We start from the raw sequence: 24,305 nt of genomic DNA, 5'->3' as shown, positions 1-24,305 counted from the left end.
GTGACTTTTTAATTTCACRGAGGCTGAGAGGTCAAATGAATTTAATAGAATGTGAATTTTCAACAAGCAGCATGCTGAGTTTGAATTTGTTTATTCCTTTCTCTTTTATAGTTTTCCTTTGCGTTGGCTGGAGAAATCTAAAATCCAGATCATCCTAAGAATATGTTCACCCACAGAGAACTCCAAGCCAGATAAGGGGATTAATAATTGTACAGTCTAAGGAATGCAAATACCTTAATGTTCTTGAAGATTATTGGGGATTTAGAAAAATAATCAGAAACGTAACATAGGTTTCGATTTTTTTAGGTCTTTTAGCTATAAATAAACAGAGCAGATTTGATACCATAGGACACTTCTGGTTTAAATTACAAGATATAATTCAGTGAATCATTTTGCTCTGCTAGAACAGTGGGTTGAACTTGTGTCTCTATTCATGGCCACTGACTCTATCATGCTTGATAGGCAAATCTTAGGTCTGATCAAATGGACACTTGAAAGTCACTGAAAGGCAGGAAGACAAAAGGGTAATTCTAGGACCTACAATGCACAGAATCCCTGTATCAAGGGCAGAAAAAGTGAAAAAGCTAGAAGGTGCCAGCATGACATGCAGCAGAAGGTGGCTGAACAGCGAGGGWACATCAGATCCAAAGAGGAGATGGGGATGCTGACCCCTTTTATGCTATGGGAAAGTCATGCCTAAGAGGCCCAGCACCAACAGGGGCAGCTACTGGGGATGGCAGTGCGTTTGTCCACTTGGACACGAACAAAAAGAAACTTCCAGAAAAGGTTCAAAGCAAGAGTTGACATTATACACCCTAAATCACACCGTAAGAAGATCCATTTTCTCTCCACCAGCCACAGAAGAACAATAAAAATCTCAAAATGTCAGGAATGTCAACACCCCTTTTTGTCCTTACCCCCAGATGGCCAATGCCGTGCCCTCTATCTGTCAGGCACATCAGCCGAACGCATCCCCACAAGCCCTTTGCCCGCAGCTGAGGAGCGAGCACGCCCCCAAATAAATGCAATATTGTGGCCCCCAGTTTGGCCTTGGTTCAAATGCTGCAAAAGAAATCATCCCTAAGAAATATTCTGGCACTTTCTGCTTCTTTATAGATTTGAAATACAAAAGCAGCTGTGGTACTRGTATTGTGTGTACCTCTTGATCTTCTAGCCCCAACGGGACAATGAAAGCAGGGAGATTAATGAAAAATAATGGCCTCCCCCTCAATTCTACTTTTTCCTTGTTTTAAGTAGAAAGGAAAAGGAGGGTGGACTTGGAAACAGAGCAAAAAACCAGTATTATATCCTAAGTTATCCATCAACAGAGATCTTTATTTTAACGATGAGGACACCAACAGAATTCTAGATTCATTCTTGTATAAAGTAATAATATAAATAATGAAATTAAATAWTAGCTTTTCTCATCTGAAAAGACTCCTGCCTTGCAATTTAAAGTAGGAGTGAAAATAAGTGTATTTATCTCCAACAAAATGTTGTTAACAACCAAAACCTTCAACCACTGAGATATAAAATATGTGACATTTGCAGCATGTGTAACAAAGGTGTCAAATTAGTCAGAGTRAACGTGTAAAATGGGAACTGACATATTTGTCTCACCTTTACATAAGTTTCAGTTCATTACAAGATACTAAAACAATTTTCAAATCATAAAAGTCAAAGCCACCTCAAGGTGGAATGGGGTAACACTTGCTATTGGGCTTTAAGAAACTAATAAAGCATCCAACAAACCAATGCAAGAACTGTACAAATTGTTCAGACCTGCAAACCAGACCACATTTTTCCAGATTACCGGGGACACCTATYACCATGCTATTTGGGTATCAGTCATAAAGACCAGCAAATTTTTTAGCAGGCTCAGGATACAAATGAACTCATTAGGCCTCAAAGCACATTATTCACATATTCTACCACTGTTTGTGCCAACTGCCATCCCATTTCAAAGGAATCCTATAAGAAAATCTGATTTTCYACCTAAATTCAGGTGAAACATGCTTGCCTTTTAATATTAGATTTGTTCAACAAGAAACCCTAATTACAGCCTCAGCTATAAGGAAACCCAGCCAGTGTAGAACTCAGCAAAGGTTGATAAGAACTTGCATGAGYTCTAATGGCCAAGGGGTTGCATGCTTTTTCTAAACCAATGTAGTCATCCTTGTAATAATTTACTGCCTGGACACAACTGCTGCCCAACAAAAATGGTGTGAAGTTACAGGTCTGGAAAAGGTTTCAGAAAACCTCAAAATAAACAGCTTATTTGCCTGTGAAGAATTTTTATGTCWAAGTCAAGAATCTGGTGACTTTCTATACCTGAACTTCAAACATGAGTGACAGTAAGGACAAGCACATGGCTTCAGAAGAAAACTCTCAATAGGTTTTTCAGATAATAATAAACATCTGCTTGTGCTCAGCCTCTGGAGACACAGTTTCTTTGAACATTTAGCAGTAATGTGAAGAGAAAGCAGCCTGTTTCTTCAGAATATCAGTTTGTTATTAAAATAATATGTCCATTGCTGAGGGCAAATAGACACATCATCTCTGCTCTCCAGCCATGATTTATGCCTGCCACAACTGACTTTTCCTATTTAGGTTTGGGAGGCTTTTTTAATATTTCTTTAACCTATTACCCAATCAGTACTATTTTCGTAAAGTTTAAGATGAAAATCCCTTGATCTCAAAGAAACATTTCAGAGAACTACTTTTTTTAAAAAAAAAAAACTTGTAAGCCATCTGCTTTGTACATCAAAATAGTAAAATTAAGTGGCTCTAATTGTACAAAATACCAAGGGCCAACACTGGATTCTTATGAAGCCAGAAGGACATTTTTTAAAGCAGCTTCAGAGTACAATGATATGAAAGAGCAATGTAGTTAAACAGCAGTCCTCATCTTTAAGAGTTTGCTAGGGGCAATTTTCAGTGTGGAGGAAGAAATACGGGAAACCTTGGAAACAGTTTGAATCCTGCTCCCTCCCACCTCATTTTTGTACTTAGCACTTAAAATGAAAAATAAAGCCACAAAACATAAGAAGGTGGGGATAGCACAAAACACAGCTGAGAGTGACAAGTGATTGGAGTAACAAAGGAAGATGGACTCCCTCATCTGGTTAATTACAGCTTGTCCTGTGCTACGGGCCCATGATCTGGGGCTGCACGTGTGCGKGGGTGTGCACGCTCTGCTGAACTGCTCTGCTAAGGCAGGCAGCCTCACTATTTCCCTTTTAACGATGCTACCAAATGATTAGCCCAAAAGCTCATAATGAGTGGGAAAAGAGACTGGCAGGCAGCAGCAGCAACACAGATCTCCCCCGAGGCCAGTTTGCCCAGAGAGGATCTCTTTCCTGGGAATCAGGCTCCATGACCCATTCAGACAATAACGGGGCCAGATGCAATGTATGTCTGAGACAGGACATTGGACCCTCTGGTCCAGGATATGCACAAAATCCCTTTTTGGCAAAGCTGAAGAAAGAAATCGTGCAAACCAGGGATTCTTCCAGAAATAAAATTACATCCACTATAGAAAAGAGCACTGTGATGACCACTGGAGTCTGTTGTTTTCATCTGCTTCCTGAATATCCTAAAACCAGCAATTCCCTTCTCTACTCTGAGCCTAATACTCCATCTCTATTGGCAGTTCCCTTTTCTATTAGGGCAGAGATCTGACAAGCTCCTTGTCTTCCATGTGGTCCTCATAAAATGGGYGTCTTGAGTTTTTCAAAAACCCAAAGTCCAAGGAAAATTCCCTAGGAAKCCCCAGGTACCAAAAAAGAGAGCATTCCAGCAGGGCCAAAGGATGGGACTCAGAAGTAGCAGCAAAAACCTTGTCTTGAAAGATGTGAAGAATGGATAAAGCAGAAAAATCATTCTGCAGCCTAGTTCAGACRTTTTACCTGTTAGACAGGTCAGCTTTGCCAAGAGGGTGACCTGATTCCTGGGCTGCTGGAGCACAYGGAGCCTCTTGTTCCCAGCCAGGCAAAGCAGCAGCACAGGCTGGGGAGGGCAGCTCTGGAGGGYTCAGCCATGGCATGCTCGATGCCAAGGGGCTGCTCTCGGCCCCAGCAGCGAGCCCAGCCACGAGTACAGTTCTGTTATTGTAGCCGCAGGCCCACTTCCAATCCAATTACACACAGCAGCTGTGCTAGCTTCTCATTCCCATCCTCTTTCCTTCCTCTGCTATGTAATTCCAGGACAGGTTTTGTCRTTATCAGGGGCAGTGAGTCAGGGTGAATGGCATCTACTCTGAGTGATCAAAGGAATAAGAGCGCGAGACAGAAACTAAAAAGGAAGTTGTTTTACCCCAACGTCTACGGAAGCAATAGTGATCAAACCATACAATCTCCTTTCAATCCCAGCAGAATCAGCATTCTGACATTCCATGTGGCATACTCCTGTAAGTATCTACTTTCATTGAAAGATACTTCAGGGATAGAGGAATTCTTGCTCTCACCCTGGCAGATTACTACTGCCATAGTAGTAATTCTACTGCCATATTTTTCCAAATAGGYTTGGACAGAACTAAAAAACATTCACGTTCCAGTGCAAGAAAATCTTATTAGGGGACAGTATCTGTGGAAAGGGCGTGTGAGAATCAGAATAATGGTGGGACCTATGATGAAGAACCTAAGCTCTTACATACTGGCTTCAAACTCCTGACAAGTAGCACAGAATATACAGCATAGATGGATTCCCAGTCTGACCTAGTACCTTGAGCAAACAGGAAATTTCAGATGGGCTGAAACCCATCATTTTCATGGCCCAAAAGCAGAGTTTTTATTTAAGGAGGGAGCCAGCATACAGCTACTGCTTAAATGRCCCTATGACATGGAGTTAGTGAGACGAACTGAAACAGCAGATCTGAGGTGAGGAAGTGAAAGACGCATTTAAAGATGGAGTTTGAAAGATTAAAGACCTGGATCAAAAACATGCTAACTTTCAACGATCTCTGCATCTTTATGAAGGAGTTGTTCAGGCAAACAGGATTAATTTTTTTCTTCTGGGAACTACCAAGGTAACATCTGCTGGGTTGAGTCCATTCAGTTACATGCAAACTCTAGTCAGCAGTAAAATCATTCCAGCCGAATGCCCATAAACACTTAAAAATGTGTCCCACAACAGGAATGCATGGTATGAATAGGAAAATCAGTATTTAAAGTTTGGCCCCACCCCAGGTATCAATAACAGCCTCCAATATATCAAGGACCCATATTTAGTCTTTCTCCTGCATACATAATTCCATGATTTAAAAAAAAAAAAAAAAAAAAAAAAAAAAAAAAAAAAAAAAAAAAAAAAAAAAAAAAAAAAAAAAAGAGACAGGAATGTATAATTTTCTCTTTCATTTATTGGCTTTTTCCCTACTATTTATTTTTCAGAATCTACACCACTCATAAGAATAGAAGGTGCAAAGAAAGAAGCAGATATTGTGTAGAGGTGACAGAGGCACCCATTCTGGTCTGTGCTGCATGCCACTTCCCAGCCAGGCACTTAACCTCTGTGCTAAAGCCCTTAACCTCCCTAACACTCAGCCTAAGCACTCAAACGATGTTGTGAAGGTGAGGTGAGGCTGTAGCTGTAACCCCAAAGAGAAAACTGAAAACTGAAGTACTGAAGTACATGTTCCCCTCTACATGACACAGCGAGCCAGTGACCCAGCTGAGTGCAGACAGCAACAATCCCAACTCCAGGGCACCGTTCAAAATGCTGTGTGGTTATTTTATAACTGGGGCATTACATTTGCAGGAACGTGGGCTAACATCTGGCAAACTTCTTTCATTTGTGAAATAAAGCAGATGGGATCAAGCTGGCTCTTGAAAGGAGAGTTGCAATGAGCCCCTATTGCTGGAGTGCCCTTCTTCACAAGCAAGAGACAGAAACCTTCACAGCCAGGGAAGGCTTATGCTACACGTTTCTGCTTACCTAAAAAAAAACCAAAAAAACAAAAACAATTTCCTTGCACCTTGGAGTAACTGCACCCAGCAGAACCCTATGGTGCCCACTGCTGCCAGTCCCAATGTATTCACAGCTACCTCCTGTTAGTGGGGAATTAGTTTGAACCAGTCTACTCAACAATAATGAATACTTAGTTAATCAATGGGCTCTTTACAGCCCTTCTGCTGCCTCTGGGTAGTTACCACGAGTACATAAAATCCCTAATTTGTCTTTCAAACAGTAGATGGTTAAAGTAACCATTTTGATGGAGGCCTGGGGCTCTGTCCTAACAATATAGACAGCTGGATGGCCAAATAGATAGAAAATGTCTGCATAGCTTGGCAGAGGGGAAGTGTAGACCTAAACCCTGCTGGAGGTCACGGCCCAGTCCCACAGCAGTGCCAGTGAACTCCAGAGGGTGAGATGAGCAGAGGGATGAGACTGCCAAGGAGCAAACAGTGACAGAGTCCTGTAATGAGGTGTGGGTAATTGTCAGACTGAAAACATACAGATGAAAACATTCACATGTGACTAGAAATTCACGTGTGACTAAAAATTCGTATGAGAAAGCACAGTGCAGTCCAGAGAACAAGAATACGCATATGAGCAATGGAGAGTCTAAAAAATGCACATCCAAGTCTATGAATTATGAGATTAACAGGGCAATAGAGCAGAAGAGCACATGAGGGAGCAGAAGGATGGACTTCTCCATGGTGCCCACACTAACAGCAGTACAGGATGTCCTGTGCTGGATGTGCCACCTCTGCTTGAGCTCCTACTGGTGATGCGATCATCTCCTGCACACAGTGAGGTGTCATTGATGTTGTTTGAGGCAACACTCATTACTGGCATAATATCATGTCCTACTGGTAGAGCATAGCAAGGCCATGCTTGCCTAATTCAATCATCCTCCTCTGCTACAGACATCAACATCTTCAGGATGTTGTGGAGAGACTTGTGATTCGAAGCCTTTGGCGTCAGATCCTGCCAAGAGGAGAGGAAACAGGAGTTTCTGGACACCTCAGACTGGGGCAGGTACAGTTTCAGCCTCAGAGGTAACTGAAAAGATTGCATGTCAAAGTTAACAGAGCCTTTGTTTCCAAAGCATGCCAGGCAACATTTGCCATGTGGCCACTTCCATCCCCACTGCTTTCAGCTGAAATGCACAGAGAATGCCAGAGCTCTCAGCAGAACAAAAAGGGGGCCGACAAGAGAAGTCAAAAGGCTGAATATACCGGGAAATTACCCAAGTGACTGGCCCTCACTGTGTCTCTCTGAAGTGATAATCAAAATCTGGTTATCCAAGTGTAGAAAAGAAGCAAATTGAACAGAGAATACATCTCAGATCCAGATAACTCATTCCAGGTTAGCTTTAGCAAAAGTTATGTAGAAAACTGAGAAAGAAAAGAGTTTTGACTTGCCCACTATCTCACTCCAGCCAGGGCAAAGTAGGGTGCTTTCCTGGGCTGTTATTTCTGTTTCACATAATGGTGAAGCAGGTGAAACTGCCTGAGTTTGAGGTAAAAATTAGTTTCTAAAGTTTCACTGGCAACAGGTGTGGACTACATTAAAGTGGTCTAGTTCATCTAACACTTGTAGCTGAAGCTGGGGGGCTCTGATCCAGTCAATAATGCATCAGCAAATCTGAGGTGGGAGGCTTGGAGTTTTCTGTGGTAACATACATTGTTGTGGAAGTACTCCACGTATAAGAAGCACATAAAATACGCATTCATTTTTCCTTTTAAATGAATCATTTGTGCGTGCCCTGCTGGGAATAAAATTTTGATACCTTAATAAGATCACGCATTCAGATTCAGCCAGAAAGATACTCACTGGCTTATAAAAACGTAAAATAAAACAGCAAAAAAAAAACACTCTTTGTTAGTGGAACTCAAATTCAACATGTTATCAGTGGGAGTAGCAAATGGAGTAGACTGCAGTAGGAGAAAGAAAATGACTGAACTAGATTTTTATGCCAGACTACACACAGATGTATAAGAAATAAATTGTATATAATGCAGTATTTAATGCCAGGTTCAATTAGAAATACAAGCAACCATTTTTAATGTAATTTTCATTCAGAAAGCATCCCTTTAACTGACCAACACAATGTAGAGGGAAGTTTGTGACCTTTGCTACTACAAAGCCCTTCTTTCAGCAAAGACTGTGCAATTCAGACCTTGTGATGTCCAGCAGGAAGTAAGATGAGATGGGCCCTGGTAACTTCCCACCACCACTCCTTAAAGAACAGCTTTTCAGCCCAGCAAAAGTAACACTTACCTGGAATATGATTGACATCTGCCGAGGTGTGTTCATGGCAAGCAGAAGGAAGAAAAGGAAGAGAAAGAAAGAGAAGAGAAAAAAGCCATTAGAGATGCACACAGCAACTCAGCATCCTTGCATGGAAATCAATTTCATGCAAAACCAGAAGTAATTAGGTTTGTTTGAAGGCCACCCATCTGCATCCAAGCACGCCGCCATGCAAGGGAGGAGGCACTGGCTCCCTCTCCACTGTGCATGTCAAAGTGAATCCACCATCATATCTGTCCGGAGAGAGTTCCTGGAATCAGATAGAACCAAGCCACATCAGTTCCTGTAAGAATATTGGTTAAAATATTCTACATTTTTTTACACACACAAATGCAAAAGAGAAAAACAAAAACCAACCTGCCTGCAGAAGGCTTCTATTGCACATAAATTCAAGCAAGTTTCCAGAAAAATAGAAAAGAACCTGCTCCCCTTTTATAAGGGGCCATGTGAATTTATGACCAGGTGTAAGACATACAACATAGTCCCAAAGTGTAGAAAAGAGCCCATTCATTTTCATTCTTCCTGCCCATCATTTCCCAAACAACATCCTTCATTGCAGACAGTAGTAAAGATGGGGGAGAAGGARTGTGCCAAAGCTCTGCACATCCCACACGTTGTCTTTAACAAGATGCTAAATTCAGAACAAATGTCATTTGGTACTTTTGCTCACTTTGGCATAAGACCACTTTCCAGAATCAATCACATAAATCTCAAAATAAATAATTCCTTTAAATAGGGAGGACTAAGACTATGTAATTCATAGTATTGATAATAGAACAAGCATATATTTGAATGTACTGTCTGTTTTGGGCAGAGGCCATCAATCTCAGAGAAAGTACTTCAAAAAAAATGCTTCTCATAACTTTTTTAGAATCCCCAGTTTAGTCTTGCTCTGAATAGCCACACTTAAGAMCAAGGGGGAGAATCCTCTGAAATCTCACAGGATTAGATTAATATTTTCCTTACAAGGCAGTTCTATTAAAAAAAAATAATAGAACTTGCTTGAGGAAATGGAGGCCAGATCCATAGACAGCATTCTCCCCTGGAAGCTTGTACCTTGTCCAGGAGCTGGGCTGGTAGAGGTCTCACCTTTCCAGTAAGGCTTCAAAGAAATACATTAGTGATTTGGACTACAGATCCCAGCTGCTTCTGCCACAAATCCAGGAGCATGACATGCTGAGTGCATTGGCTTCACACTGAGGTCTAAGGCAGTACTCCTCCCAATGTCTCCTCCAATTTCCAACAGTATTCTACCTTCCTGTCCAAAGCCACTGTACTCCTGTGACACTGGTGCTACTTGTCCTCCTGAGACACTTGCAATTCAGTGGCGAGTGATTGCTGTGCTGCTTTTTGTTTATCATTTTCTGTTACTTTCTGTTTATCACTTTGTAATGGCTCCACAACCATTTGAGGAAAAGTCTCTGTGGAACATCCTACATACATCAAGTTGTCCATTCCTAAGGCGGTAGCAACCCAAATAAAACAATTCACAAGGMGGGGAGGGACTGTTACATCAATTCATTTAATTTCCATAGTTTTTACTAAACATATACAGCAGATCTGAGGAGGATTATTTTCWGCCTTTTCTTCTTTTAACATGTAATTGTATTCAATTGTATCTTGGTTTGAAAGTCTGGAAGGACACTGAGCAGTGAAAGTTTACCTGAAAGTAATTACTGTTAGGTAAGAAAAGGAGTGTCAAGCAGCAATGCATGCACTGAGGAKGGAAAGAAAATAAGGTGATAGCAGGGGCAGAAAGAAGGAGCAGGCCCTTGAACACAGCTCCAGAATGTGAACATGATGACAAAGAATTTACAAGGAGTAGTCTTGAATTGATGTGCGGCTTGTGAAAAATCAGTGGCAGTTTGAGATGATCACATATCTTAAAATAGGTAGAAGTGATTACCATGCAAATGTTCCTGATAAKCCAGCTCAAAAACCTATTCTAAGCAGGTAAAAAGTTCTAGAGCCATGTTGTCCTCTCAGCCTCCCTGCACTCCTGACAATGGAGCAGGCACAGCTGCAGCCCAGGTTACCCGTGGGGGCCTGGAACAGCAGCAGCCTCACCAGTGTGTGCTCCAGGAGGAAATCTGTACCATGGCTGGGGAATATAAAGCATCAGCAGAGAGAAAGGACAAAGGAAAGAGCTAGCCAAGGGTTAGCAAGGGACAAACACATGAAGCAAGTAAGAGAAGAGGCAGTGGGCTGTAACTGATAGTTGCTTGAAATAATACTTATTTAACTGTGTGAGAATTAAACAGGTCATGAAGTTGTTAAAAAAGGAAACAATKAAGTGCTAAGAGCTAACATAAGCATCTTTAAAATGTAGTTTCTCAATGGCAAGTAACAGCAAGGGGATTTCTTTTTACCTATCTTTTTTTTGTTGTTCAGATTGTCCCGAGGAACAGGCATTCCCCATCCTGACTGATTAACCTCTTAGTCTTTTTTTTTTTTTTTTTTTTTTTTTTTTTTTTTTTTTTTTTTTTTTTTTGCTGTATCTTTTTTTTTGGAAAGTTTCCACCCAACACGATTTCTGTAAACACTAGTTGCACCACACAAGTCACTGTTTGCAACTCTGTGACACTTTGACAGTATTTACCTACTTGGCAGCCTGGGTCATTAGTGTTACTTCCCATACTAAATGCAGAAGGAATTTCTTGTATTGCAGACACCCCCCCATGTGGTATCTGCTGGCAAATGCTGATTTCCAAATGCTGAAATTTCTTTTTTTTTTATTTTAAAACAACAAGAGAAAGCACTGCTTTATTTGCAAAGCTGAAAAGATGATATATAACGAGTCAGTCATCACAAAAGACTCTATAATAAATACCACTGTGGTGTACAGGTGAAACTGCCATGGAAGTCACAGAATCACAAAGCACAGAATATTCTGGGTTAGAAGGGACCTACAGGGATCATCAAGTCCAACTYCTGGCCCTGTACAGCACCATCCCGMCGAATCACACCATGTGCCTGACAGTGTTGTCCAAATGCTCCTTGAGGTCTGTCAGGCTGATSCTGTGACCACTTCCCTGAGGAGCCTTTCCCACTGGGTGAAAAACCCTTTTTTAATATCAAATACAAGCCCCCATGGGAAACACCATCACAATTCTGCCACGTGGAATGCCACTCCACTTTGGTGCACAATTAGAACTGTGGTTGAATATCTTGACAAAAGGGACCCACCATACCTTGGGGCTGGTGGCTCCACAACTAGGAGCTACCTAATGTCTCAAGAAAGGTAAAAGACAGATGACATACAGATAGTGTGACCAGCTCTGGGGAGCTGAGTTGACTCTCCTTCAGACCCTGTCATCTGAGATGTTCTCTCAGATTGTGTTTTCTAGTTCATTTACAAAAGGATTGTTTAAAATATGTCCCCCCTCTCTTCCTCTTCCATTAGCACTACCTTCCTCTGCCTGCACAGACCTCCTCCCTGYCACAGGGACTGAGGAGGTACAGCACTCCAATTAAACAGGGAGCATGCAGAACCCATGGCTAACAAAAAAATCCAGACCRTGGGACTTGCTGCCGTGTTTCTCCACTTCCTTCAGCTCAGGGCAGTTCAAACACAGAAAGGTCTGCCTCTTAACATGAGACAAGGCAGGGTCTGCTTTATYCTATACACAGGAGTCCGTTTATTGCTCCTTTGTAAAGGGCTGATCCGCAAGCTAGTGCTGTTTGCTTTTGTTCTTTGGCGATAATAGCTGTGTTGAAAGAGGGATCAGCAGGGCTGCTGCTTTGTCTGGTGCAGCCCCAGCCATCTGGGTGGGGTGGAAGGGAAGGAGGAGGCTGAAGAGGAGCAAGAGGAACAAAGCAAATTTTACTATAGCTCAGATAATTTCCATGCCTGTACAGGAAACACCTGAGGTATTTTTCAYTCTAACATTTTTAACACAAAGTTTAGTAAAAAAAGGAAGGTGTCATGAGAGCACATGTCTCTCTCCAGCTGGAGGACAAGGACAGCACAAACTTTCTACACACATCAGTCCTACCACTATTCATCACCTTGACTTGGAGAGACCTACTTTCATTTCCATCTCTGCAGTCTATTCAATCTTGTGCCCTGCTTTGATGTGCTGTGGACACCTGTCTTCTGCCAGCTAAAGTGTAAGCCACTGACTGAATTCACACATCACAAACAAGCTGGCAGGCAGAAGCAGCCAGGCTAAGTGAAAATAAGCACCTAGAAGTGAATGGCACTGAGTTCTCCAGCAATCCCCTCTAGCATTCTCGTTATTCTCTCTCTGAACACCAGTGTGGGAGCAGGCAAAAACTGGGCAGAAGAGGAGAGCAAAAGCCATAAAACTTAAGGGCATTTTTTGTCATAGGAGACTCACTCCAAAAAAAAAGAGTAAATCCAGTGTTTAGATATAAAAATTACCATTTTTTGAAGCTTATTCAGACATTGACACCCAAAAAAGCTTTTCTAAAGTGGATTTGGCTCATCATTCTGCAAACAATGAAAATGGATATGGGCAGAATTTTACTGATAGAAGCATAACTGGTTGGGAACTCAGTCACGTAATTTAACTTACTGTTATATATATATATATATATATACACATATATATACATATAAACTGTTCAAACCATAGATTGATGCATTTATGGCAGTCAGTGAAATGATTCAAAAGATAGATGATGAGCCAGCTCGGACTCCTGAAGTGCAGTAGTAAGAGATGTAGTAGGTGAGTCAGAACTGGGTGATTTCCTCTTAACCAAGCTCTGATGCAATACTTTAACAATATGAAGAGCTGCATTTTGACTCAGCTGKAAACCCCTCAAACTGCCAAAAGCAAATTCTTCATGAATCAAAGTGTTAATTTCAGATGCGGACTTGGCAAGTGGTCTCATTCCATCCTAATCTGGTCTGTTAAGGCACAGATAAACATAGGGTTCTACTTCACCTTGTASAGACTCTTCTTTCTTTTCAGTACACAGTGGTTCAAAACCATCAGAGAGGGTTAGAGCAACTCAACAACAAATAGTATTTCCACTGTATAAACACCACCTAACAACAATTTGCTTGGATAAAGMTGGACTCAGTAATGAGATCAACTCCAAGCAGTAGCACATCCCTGGACACRTTGCTCGCACTGGACACAGACACTCTGAAGATTGTTGTATTTATGGTTAACTAAGTTAAAATCTTGGCTCCACTGAATTCATAAAAGATTTGAAAATTACTTTAAGAATGTCATGATTTTCATTCTTCATATTTACCTAACATCTTTTGTCTCACAATGGTAGTAAGAGCTATCCTTGTATCCTTCCATTGATTCCAATGGGATTAATTTGCTAAATACCTCATTTGCCAAATGTTTAGGACACTGAAACAAATCCAAGACCACTCCAGCCTATGATGTCTGTCACTGAGCAACACACTGGGATCATGAAGAACTTCACAGTACTAGCAGGTGTAGGCCTTATTGTCTCGCTCCAGAAGAATAGGACCCTGTAATTTGTTTTAATGGAGTGTTGAACACTTCTGATTTTATTCAGTAGAGATAAGTGGTGACACATACACAAACAAGTTCATTACAATCAATTACATTTCTCTGTGTTCTTTGTCCTATGGGATCTCTTAGGCTGCCAGCCTCTTGGGAATAGTATTCACTTGATACATTGCATAGAATTGCATACATTTGTGGTACTGTGCCTTTGCGCAGCTAATACTTGGGATCCCAAAGCACTTATTAGCTGTGAATATAGGAATCATTCATCCAGTACTGAAAAGCAGCCAGCTCTGAAGTGAAAGAGACAGATGTTTAACAGCTTAAAGGAACACCATACAGCAGTTTAGCATGTCAGAGTTAGAACAACAAGAACTACKTAAAGAGGCAGAATGAAACTTGGCTGATTCCACTAAAAGTGYTGTGTGGTTTTAAAGCACTTGTGATTTAAATGAGGGGAAGGGATTTGATTTCAAAATGTATCTGATTTCAAATCTTATCTGAATTACAGTGATTTGAGGCCTCCAATGCTTTTCTCCCTATTTTATGATGCAAATTMATGTTGTGGGCAGCATGCCCTGTCCACAGGATCAAATGTGAGGTCGACTGACCTGTGCCTGAGTATGACACCCTCTAAAGAATAGGAAATTTGAGTGGAACCTTTATCTGCTAAAGAAAATAGGCCCTTTGCCTTAAGGGGCCAAGCTTTCTCCTCTCAGGCGACCAAGATACTCAGGCAGAGTGTGTGCTCGAGCAGTATGGTTTTGCTGCAGATGCAGGGCCATATAGGRAAGTGCTTTCATATCAACATGGTACAGATGGATTAAGCATGCTTGCTGCTTTCAGGAACCAATGCACAGAGTTGTAAGGCAAAAAAAAAAACCTTAGAGAAATGAACTCCTAATAATCCCTCTAATTAACRCTGTATCATTACTATTCTTAGATAAAGTTGCTTGCTAATTTCACAGCTTTCAGTGAGTACCACCCTTTCCCACACATCCCAACAAATATGATCATGTACATTCCTCAGGGCCCTGGCTACTTCGCTGGGGGAAAAGTCCATAGTTCTGTAGGCCACTACTAGAAAACTCCAACTGGAATTTAATTACTCAGTGCCCTCCAAACAATCTGTTGATCTTAAGTTAAGCTGCCTAGATACAGTGCCCAAGCACTCCAGGATGAAACTCCTTTGTGTTTCATCCTAGGTATCTGGGCACTGGACAAAAAAGAGGATTTGGTCCTTGCTACTTTGCACAACATCCTTATGCATCCACATTGAGCCAGTTATGTTCCCYGTCTTGTGGGGAACACAAAGATAACTGTATAACTTCCGAAGGGGAGATGCAAGCAGGAAAAAAGTGTCCTTCATACTCACCATGGACAGAACGAGAAGAAACTTACGATGCTAAAAGAGAAGTTTGGCTTAATGTCAGAAAAATTTGGTAGGAGCAGGGTAGTGAGGCTCTGGACTACCTTGGCTACTGAGAGTTTGTCAAAAGCACTGAAGACTACTAAGAAAAGACTAGACAAGTATTTCTCATTAATTTTTCAGATTCACCTTATCTGGTCTTGGAAAGACTAGTTGGCCCTTGTGTTCTTTTTCAATCCCATTTTCTATGACTTTATTATTCTAATTCAAAACATACTCTACCCAAACAATCCTGTCAGTAGCATCTGCCAGGCATCATAAGGCAGCAGCTTCAGTAATGGAGCAGGGCAGACACCAAAGCCAACCTCTGACAGGAGCCATGCACAGGTACTCAGGGAAGAATAAAAGGAACTAAGAAAAATCACACTACCATTATCAACAACTTTTAGCAATGAGACTGGTGGAGGCTGCATCATGATCAAAATGCTGGTTGTCTTACTTACTGGAAATCGCCCTTTTAAGATTTTCCACTTAAGTGACCACTCACAGGGAAAAAAAGAWWAAAAAAAAGGGACTAAATCACTTTCTGGCCTTTAGCTACAATATCTGGGATGACAATTTATAAGGCATTCATACATTAGGAATGTGGCATGCTCACATAGAAAGTTTTTTTGAAATTTTTTTAGGTGAAGAGAGGAAGATAATTTCTCTTTCCCGTCCAGCTTGGACAAAACAAGAACCTATGGCCTTGTAAAAGCATACAGGCATACTTTTGCCTGCTTTTCCACACTTCTATATCATTACCTAGGCATCCCAGTATCTGCTTCCATGCACACACTTATGGCTGGAAATTCCTATCCTCCTTCAGATCTCCATTGTTGGTGAGAAAGTCTCACACACTTCCAAAAGCCTTTCAAAAACTATTTGCAAGAGAGTTATGTTTCCACGGACAGTTGCTTCCTCATGTTTTAATTACAATTGAAACCAKCTCCCCATTACAAGCCAAATTTTCTCTTGACTTTAACAAGGACTAAATCAACAAATGTGACATTTTAGTGGCTGCACCATATCATGGCAAGAGTTATTCTTGTAAACTGGAGGTGACTCACACAAGAGATCTTAGGGGTACAGGAGTCAGTTTCTCTCCAATCCTCTTCTTGTTTTAATTGATTTAGGCATCAGGAAAGGATGGCAACTGGATGAATGTCCCTAAATGAAATACCCTCCCTGCCAGGAATGCCTTCCCTAGATTCACCAAGATAGCTACTTCTCTGACTTCTTGGATCCTGCACAGACAATGCTGCTAGAAGGTTATCAGGACATAATGGCAAACAAGAGCTTGATGATGCTGATGCACAACAGTGGACTTTCCCAAGATGACCACCACAAAAATGAACCAACTTTTGAGCAGTCTTGTAACTTACACTAAAAAGTGAATTTGCCATATGACCAAGAAACTGAAAACAGTTTCACTGCTGGCAGTCTGCAATCTGCTCAAAGCACTGAAACCAGGCCCATGGTGTTTCACCCTTGTCCACATCACCTGCAAGGCTGACACAGAGACTGGAAATCCGGGCATTACCCATGATATGCCACAGAGAGTACCTCTCCTCCTGTTGAGGAGAACCTGCACACATGCWAAGTGTTTTCAGCTTTGTCCTGTTCTCAGAATGTCACGATGACAGCTACAAAAGGCATTTACTATTGCCAAATCCATTTCAAATTGTGCTGCCTCYATTCCTTTCTTATCATCTCAAAAATGATGGATGGAAATGAACTTTGGGCATATTCCCTCTGACATATACATCAGTGAGAATATTCAATAAATAGTAACACAAAGAACAGAAAAAGGAGTTAACACAAGGAGATTTGGGGCGGGGGAGAAGTGATAAGTAAGCAGAGAAAGGTTTGTTAAGCCTATGAAACGGCCCAAGTTATAATCTATTTGCTGTACCCAGACTTGGAATTAATAAAACAAATCCCTCRATATGTCTGACAGAGTTATTAGAGGATGTTAATATTCCTCTCAGAGCAATCTGAAGAGGTGGAGTTGGAGCCACAGAACGCTGTCACTAGCCTGGTAGGACACGGGTGGAGGGAGAACAAGGGGGTCCGTTCACCRAAACCACCTGACTCTCACTGTCAGCATTACTTACTCCTGTCCAGCCTACTCTGGAAAGTGTCAGAGGCTGTAGAATAAGGGGCAAAGCTACACAGAGAAAAACTTCCCACCCCCACTTCTCAATCTTACATGAGGCAGTAAGAGAGACACTGTGCCACGGGTTGAGCTCCGTGATGCCGAGCCCTTCCCTGCTCCCAGCAGGCTGGGGTGTCAGGTCACAGCAGGGAGGACATGCTGYATCACCACCTGAGTCTGAGGAAGCAGCAGCTCCTGCAGGCTTGGAGGGCAAGGAATATCCATTTACCTGGTTACACCTGGCACTTACAAGTGCCTTATGCCAACACTCTTGGTGCTGCATCGCAGCAACCCAAGGCACAAATGCCATATTACACCCATCTGCAAGGCACACAGATTTCCCGGAAAAATCAAGAGGTGACATTTTCTGCATTAAAMGGGATCTCTAAAAGGCTCCACCCAATAGCCCAGTTATTGTATTGTCAGTGTCATGGTGCCTCTTTTTTGGAAGGCTTAGAATTATTAGCATTTCACCATTGAATCCAGTTCATGTAATGTTACACACATCACCAACATTCCTGAGAATATAGATCTGCTCTTGAAAAACCGAGCAAGGCAAGGGGATACAACTCCCACTTTCTCAATACCTGTTACAGCTAATATAGAATCAAATCTAGGTTTATTACAGGATTTAGAAAGCATTAATTTGGAACTCAATTCAGTATCAGGAGCCTTGCAGAAAACACTGTATTTGAGGAGAGCATGYCTGCTCTGTTGATCCTTGTACTTGGGGCTTGAGAAGCCCATACAACAGCAGCAGCATCCACAGCAAGGGAACCTGCAGGAGTGCCCTGTGCCAACCTGCACTATGGCGTGTTACAACAGAAATAACACCCTAACCCATCAGGAAAAGATAAATGATTCTGTCTCCTACACAAAATAAAAGGCACCACAGCATGGGAAGGAGGAGGAAAATCCATTCAAGGTCAGTGATATCCAAGGTCCATTTGATGGAGCATGAAAGCAGGACTCCAAGCCTCTGAAGTGATATAAAATTTACTCACTATCTGTATTCCTTTTTTATTATATCTTATTACAATGTCTATTTTATTACACCATTTGTTTTTGAGCCTTGTTATTTAGGTCCAGGCAAATCCCCGCACACTATCATCTCTCTCCCACACCCGCTCCCCAGCATTAAGGGAAAGACWCCTCAGAAAAGGCTGGCACAGTTCTGGTTGGCCACCTGCTGCCATCAGGTGCTAAGATTTGTGCTTTAGTAAGTCTCTTTGCCAAGGAACCACTCACAGTTCCCTGTCCTAAACACTCACTTCCCTGAATTGTCTACTGATTTGAAAATAAAAGACTGCTGTCTTGAAATTTACTCGCTATCTGTAATGCGCTAAGCATGCCCCTGAATTTGGTATAAGTATCAACTAATTATTGATTCACTCACTCCAATTCAAATTAGGATGGAGTTCCAGCATGTCTGAAAAGTGAGAATTCTATTTATTACACATAAAAATATATAGTGCCTGCTCCTCCAACTTACAGTAATCATCCTAAATACAGCATGAGTAATCTGAAGAAATGCATCTTTTCCCTCTCCTTTCTATGCTTACAAATCATTTTTAGAGTATGTGTTAATGGTTTTATATTCCATGTTATTGCTGTATTTGCTGTGGCAATGTATATATATATATTTAAATTAAACAGAACTCATCAGGAGGTTCTACTGGAAGCATTTGCCTTGTTTATTGTTGAAAGGCACTGCTTGGAAAAGAGTAACTGCTGACTTCAGTAAATGTGAAACATAATGACGGGAAACAGCTGCATTCTGCATCTTTCAAAATGCTAAATTTTCTTGTGTGATTGTCTAAATGTAGACCTGCAGCCTGCAGCAGAATCTAAGCAGATGCAGGCCCAAGTGCATAATCACAGGACCTCATACCCACTGAATTCAGCAGATGTCTCTCTTCATTGAATGGACTAGGACCAGGCCCCTAAAATTACCAGCACTCAAACACAGAAACAAAATTGGTTTGTTTTTTCTTTTGATTAATGTGCTAACATAATACACACAAGCTCATACCCAGAAAACCAGAAAACAGAGAGGGTGTAGGAAAAATGTTTACATCTTTTTGGTATCGAAAAAAAAAATTATTTAAAATCTATACTGTTTTTAGATCTCTGAAAAAATAGGGCATGCAATAAAATAGCTTCCACGCTCATCATCTCAGATTTGTTATACAAAAGACACYGCTGAACAGTATGAAGTCTCCAAGCCACCAGTTCAAATACACCGTAAGTTAATAAGGATTCAAAGTTATTCCCAGCTAGTAGTCTTTCCATAACCTAAGTGGAAACAGATGAATAGACCCCTCGGTTCATCTCCTGTCTGATTCTGAATCCATAAAATCCACCATAAGTAACTGGCTTCCAATGATATACAAACGTGTCAAGCACTGCATAAAACAGCAGAGCACAGTCCCGCTYCCCACCAAGAGGACTGCCAAACACACTGTCAAACATGGACACCTCCTCTGAATCTCAAGCACAGAAAGAATACAATTTAACCTCTTATGTCCAAATGCAACACGTTTGCAGAAAATTTCCACTGGATGCTTGTTACACGAGTAAAGCCAGTCCCTCTCCTCCAGGAAATGTTATTACTCACCAGCCAGGACCCAGCTCTATGYGCACATGCACTAAAAGCATGGAAAAGGAAGGTGTTATAACCTGCAGTGTCTGTCAGGCTGTTCCAGAGTGTTTGTACCTCCACGTTTGACRAGGGCAAAGAGAGCCACTGCCTCCTCTTATTCCCTGAGCAATTCAGGGTCTGTAACTGCAGCATGAACAGGGAAAGCCATTCAGCTTACTCTGAKTACACCTTACAGAGCCTCATTCACTGCCAGGTGAGTAATCAGTCCCACACTTAAAGAGCTAATAAAAACTTCCTTCACTAGGAAGACACGGCCCTGAAATAAAACAATAGCAATTAAGGAGCTGAGATACAATTCATCTTTGGATTTCAGAGATATTCATAAGCACTATTGCTGAGGATTTGGAAGAGAGACAGAACCTTTTCTATGCCTTCTATTAACTAAAAGGGTAATATCTCTTCTCTGATCTTCAGGAATATGTAAGTATGGATCCCACTGGAAATTGCTGAAAAGCAGTAGCCTTCCAGGGCTGTAGGAGAAAAGCATTTTAGCTCTATCAAGGAGTGMGTGGAGGACAGTATCCCTGAACTGCCATCTGACCTAGCTGTGTTGGAGGTATAGAGCAACAGAGTTAATACTCAATCTAGATCCTGATGATTTCCCAGTGAGAGAACAWCTGAGTGCATCTTTCTGGCTGTTTATATMATATATATTATTATATATATTMTATATMATATATTATTTTATGGACATCTTGCTTATCAGTCATGCCACAACAGAACCCTATAAAGGAAGCAGAAACACTACACAGACCAGCCCTGACAACTTTCTAATYCAGGATATTACTCTAGCTTCATCTCCTTCCTAGAGCACACCACTCACCAGTGCAGATAGCTCAAGTGGYTGTATGCACCTTCCGTGATATTGTCCTGCAAGAGTTATGACTACTGTCACTGCAAGGAAGAGAAATAAAGAATATTCCTTTTGTCCAGGATTAGCCATAAGACTTTGAGGTAAAAACATGTGATGCCATTGCTTCATGGTGCCTAGACAAAATATATTGACCTTCGTCATGCTCTAGAAGACCTCTAGGTGAAATCTAACAAATAGCATCAGTTCTGCACACCATCATTTGAGAAGCACCAATTGCAAACGGAAGGTTTAATACAGATTAAACCCTAGAGAAAAAGAAACTATGCAAGAGGAGGATATTGCCTATCAGTCATAATGTCCATGAACTTAATTGCTTGATATGAATAAAAGAGAAACTGTTGTAGCTTCTATCTACCAGGGAAGTGGAACACTCTTCTACTCCACATGCTGAATGCTTGATGAATAACATGAAGAGTAAGTTTACAAAAAAAAAAAAAAAAAAAAAAAAAAGGCATTGTATTAGGAACACTAAGGTCAACAGGATCAGTCCAAGGTGTATCCTACCGACTGAGTAATGGTTCAAAAGAACTGTCTTGAGCCAGTCTTGAGCTTGGTGATGTCGGAGAATAAAGACCCACTTCACTCATCCATACCTCAGACAGAAGAGAGTACATATGCATCTGCTGGGTTCATTCAGACTCAGAAGAGGAAAACAACCTCCTTTATTATTTGGCAAAATCAAGCATGAGCAAAAGCTGCTTCTTCACTCCTACATAGTCTCTTGAATGACTCACAAAGAAAGCAACACCCACGTCTACTGGGGCAAGCTTTCTTAGGAGTGACACCCTGAAAAAGAATGGCGTGAGAGATATTAAAGATTAAACTGGCCAAGTAACTACAGCCATACTGAATTTCCAAAAGAGGATGAGTCTGCCTYCAAAAATGTATTCACTAAACTCTGGAAGTACTCCTAATCACCACTGCAAATTTGCAGGTGTATAATGTGTGTGGGCTGTATTATCAGGGAAGAAGACAACACTTATCCTCCAATATCTCACGGAACTTCAGGTTGGTAAGAAAGTTAAATCTATTGATCTGGGAATTGCATTCACTGCAGTTCAATGATAAAATGCAAAGCCYTAGAGAGGACAAGTTGCACCTTCTTCTATGTCAGAACATGCAGTCCTGTCCTGAATTACAGCTATAAGTCTCAAGAGAGCATTAGCACTGCTTTCTCACCTGATTTTACTCTTCACAGTTTTTTCTCCACAGCAGTAGAGATTTCCCTTGCCTCAAACACAAGGTGAACACCACCTTCTGACCGACTCCAGATCACTCAGCAGTGCCCAGTCTCATGGCATATAGAGTATCATTGTTTTGCTGGATACTGGACAACTTCAGTCTGAGGCAGAACCTTTGGAATCATCTCAGAAAATTAAGAACTTGGCTYCACTACCAGTGATGATCAAGATAGCCTTGGTGTTGCTGTCAGCCCATGAGTGACATCAACCCTGGCTGTTTTCTGCCTGCTATAGTTTCCACATCACTCTTTGCCTTCCTGTCTGCTATGGRAGGCATTGAACGAAGCCACCTTATTTGGGACAGGAGGCCAGAGCTTGCCTCCAACAGGACCTTCAAAAACTGCTCCAGCAGATGGAGCTTTTACCTCATATCTTGCAATTTACAGAGTTTTGTGGAGAATGACAAGTCAGGTATCTGCTCCTGGGATTCCCACACAGAAGAGAAGCCTGTTGCGTTCATCCCATATAATGATTAACCCTGGAAAATACAGAGCTCTTAAAATTGGCAGGGCTTCGAATCCCAGAGGGGTCAGGAGGAGTCAGTTCAGACAGATGGTCTAGGAGATAAGAAAGAAGAATATTTTCTCAGAAATTTGTTTAATTTGAATGTGTTAGCGATGTTCCACTATCTAGTTCTCTGTCCTAAGGCCTAGAGGGAAATAAAAGAAACTCACACCACCTTTACATAACCCTAATAAAGGAAAGGGAGACTCAGAGTTCCTGCATCTCTTCTAACTTAATTTATGAGGAATGTGTGGGCCCAATAGGATCTATACTGACATCTGAGGATCCAAAAGATGTCAGTCCCCAAACCCAAGAGCAGAAGAATGAGGAAAAAAAACAAGGCTCTTGTAGGAAGAAGAAGATCCATGCATCACTGCATTCTTCTTCTACCTGGCAAGGCTCTTGGGACACATTTGACAAGGGCTAARAAGGTGTAAAGACAGTGTCTCTAGTAAGGTGGTGAATTTCAGCAAGTGAATCAGATATCAAAGGGAGAGAGATTTAGATGATGCTCATGGAAGAGATCCTCAAAGATGTGGACATTTCACTGAGAGGAAGACAAATACTAGAATGCAAACATGGAAGTGTATCTTTACCTCCCAACTGAGTGCCTTGAAAGCTGATCAGTTTTCCACGCTTGGACAGCTTTCCCACTACAGACACACAGCAGGACTGTGTTTTCCCTTGCTGACTTGCTTTCTTTTTCTCCAGTTGCAAAGCCCAACMCCCAGCCCAGTGCAGCTTTGCCTCACAAAGACAGCTCTGCCTCCCAGTGCCAGTATGCAAAAGCCGGCCTGGCCAGTCACAACCAGGAGGCTCTTCCCCTGCTAGCCATGATCATCTTGACAGTTCTGCTTTCTACTCACATCATCTGTCATCTCTCCCACTGCACCTCCCCTCCCTGAAATCAGCCTCCTCCATCTACCACTTCATGGTTGGGGGCAAGAAGAACGAAGATCAATGCCAAAGTCAGGGCACTAACTGCTTCCTTCCTTGTCCCACTATGGTGACAAGCCAAACAGAGCCAGGGTCAAGCCTGGATGGGACAATTAGGCTGGAGAAAAAAATGTGAAAAGCAGCAGAACCATAAGTGAGCACAAAAAATCAGCTCATACTTCTGCGCTGAGAAAGGAACAGCTGGAGTGTTGATGTTTAGGTGTGATTTAGCTTAGGAAAGACTGCCAGAAAGATTTAAGGAAAAGATCCACATAGTCACAGGTCTGCACACCACTCTCCAAGCATCCATCATGGAGATAATAGCTCTCCAAACACATCTCAGTCTGGGCTGGCCACTCGCTTTTCTGTGCGCATCTTGGGATCCAGTTTGACAGCGCTACCAACAAATGTCACTCCTGATCTTGGGATTGCCTGTTAGTTTAGATCTGTTTCCTTCTGGCCTAGTTTTGATGATGAATTTTACTACAGACTTAACGGAATTCCAGCGACGCGGTTCTTCACAGCACCAACAATTAAATTGTTGTGCACTGCATTAAAATAATTTGTACATAATGCTTACAGCTTCAAATGATTTAATTTAAACAGCTTCCATAATAAATGCCAGTCAGAACTGTTCATTACCCCTCAGCAGAAGAGTCCTACTCATACTCCTGTATGCTAAGCAGTAAAAAAGAATATCTGCTGGAGAACAGCATGGTTAAATCCAGTTTATCACAATTGCATGAAAAATAACAGAGCACTTTTGGGCTAAAGAGCATCTACTCATGTTTTCTCATTATGTTTTTGTTTCCA

General features: G+C 41.6%; 1 protein-coding gene across 1 annotated transcript in view; it reads right to left on the bottom strand.

The window, feature by feature from the left end:
- NRXN3 (neurexin 3) overlaps positions 1 to 24,305 on the bottom strand; it is an 888,791-nt gene that overhangs the window by 850,967 nt on the left and 13,519 nt on the right. The gene's annotated exons all lie outside the window — the stretch shown is intronic.

Source organism: Malurus melanocephalus, unplaced genomic scaffold (assembly GCF_030028575.1).
Source record: "Malurus melanocephalus ecotype Western Australia unplaced genomic scaffold, MMel_1.1 scaffold_0, whole genome shotgun sequence".
NCBI lineage: Eukaryota > Metazoa > Chordata > Aves > Passeriformes > Maluridae > Malurus > Malurus melanocephalus.
The sequence above is the reverse complement of the archived record's forward strand: the minus strand, read 5'-3'. Positions and strand labels throughout refer to the sequence as shown.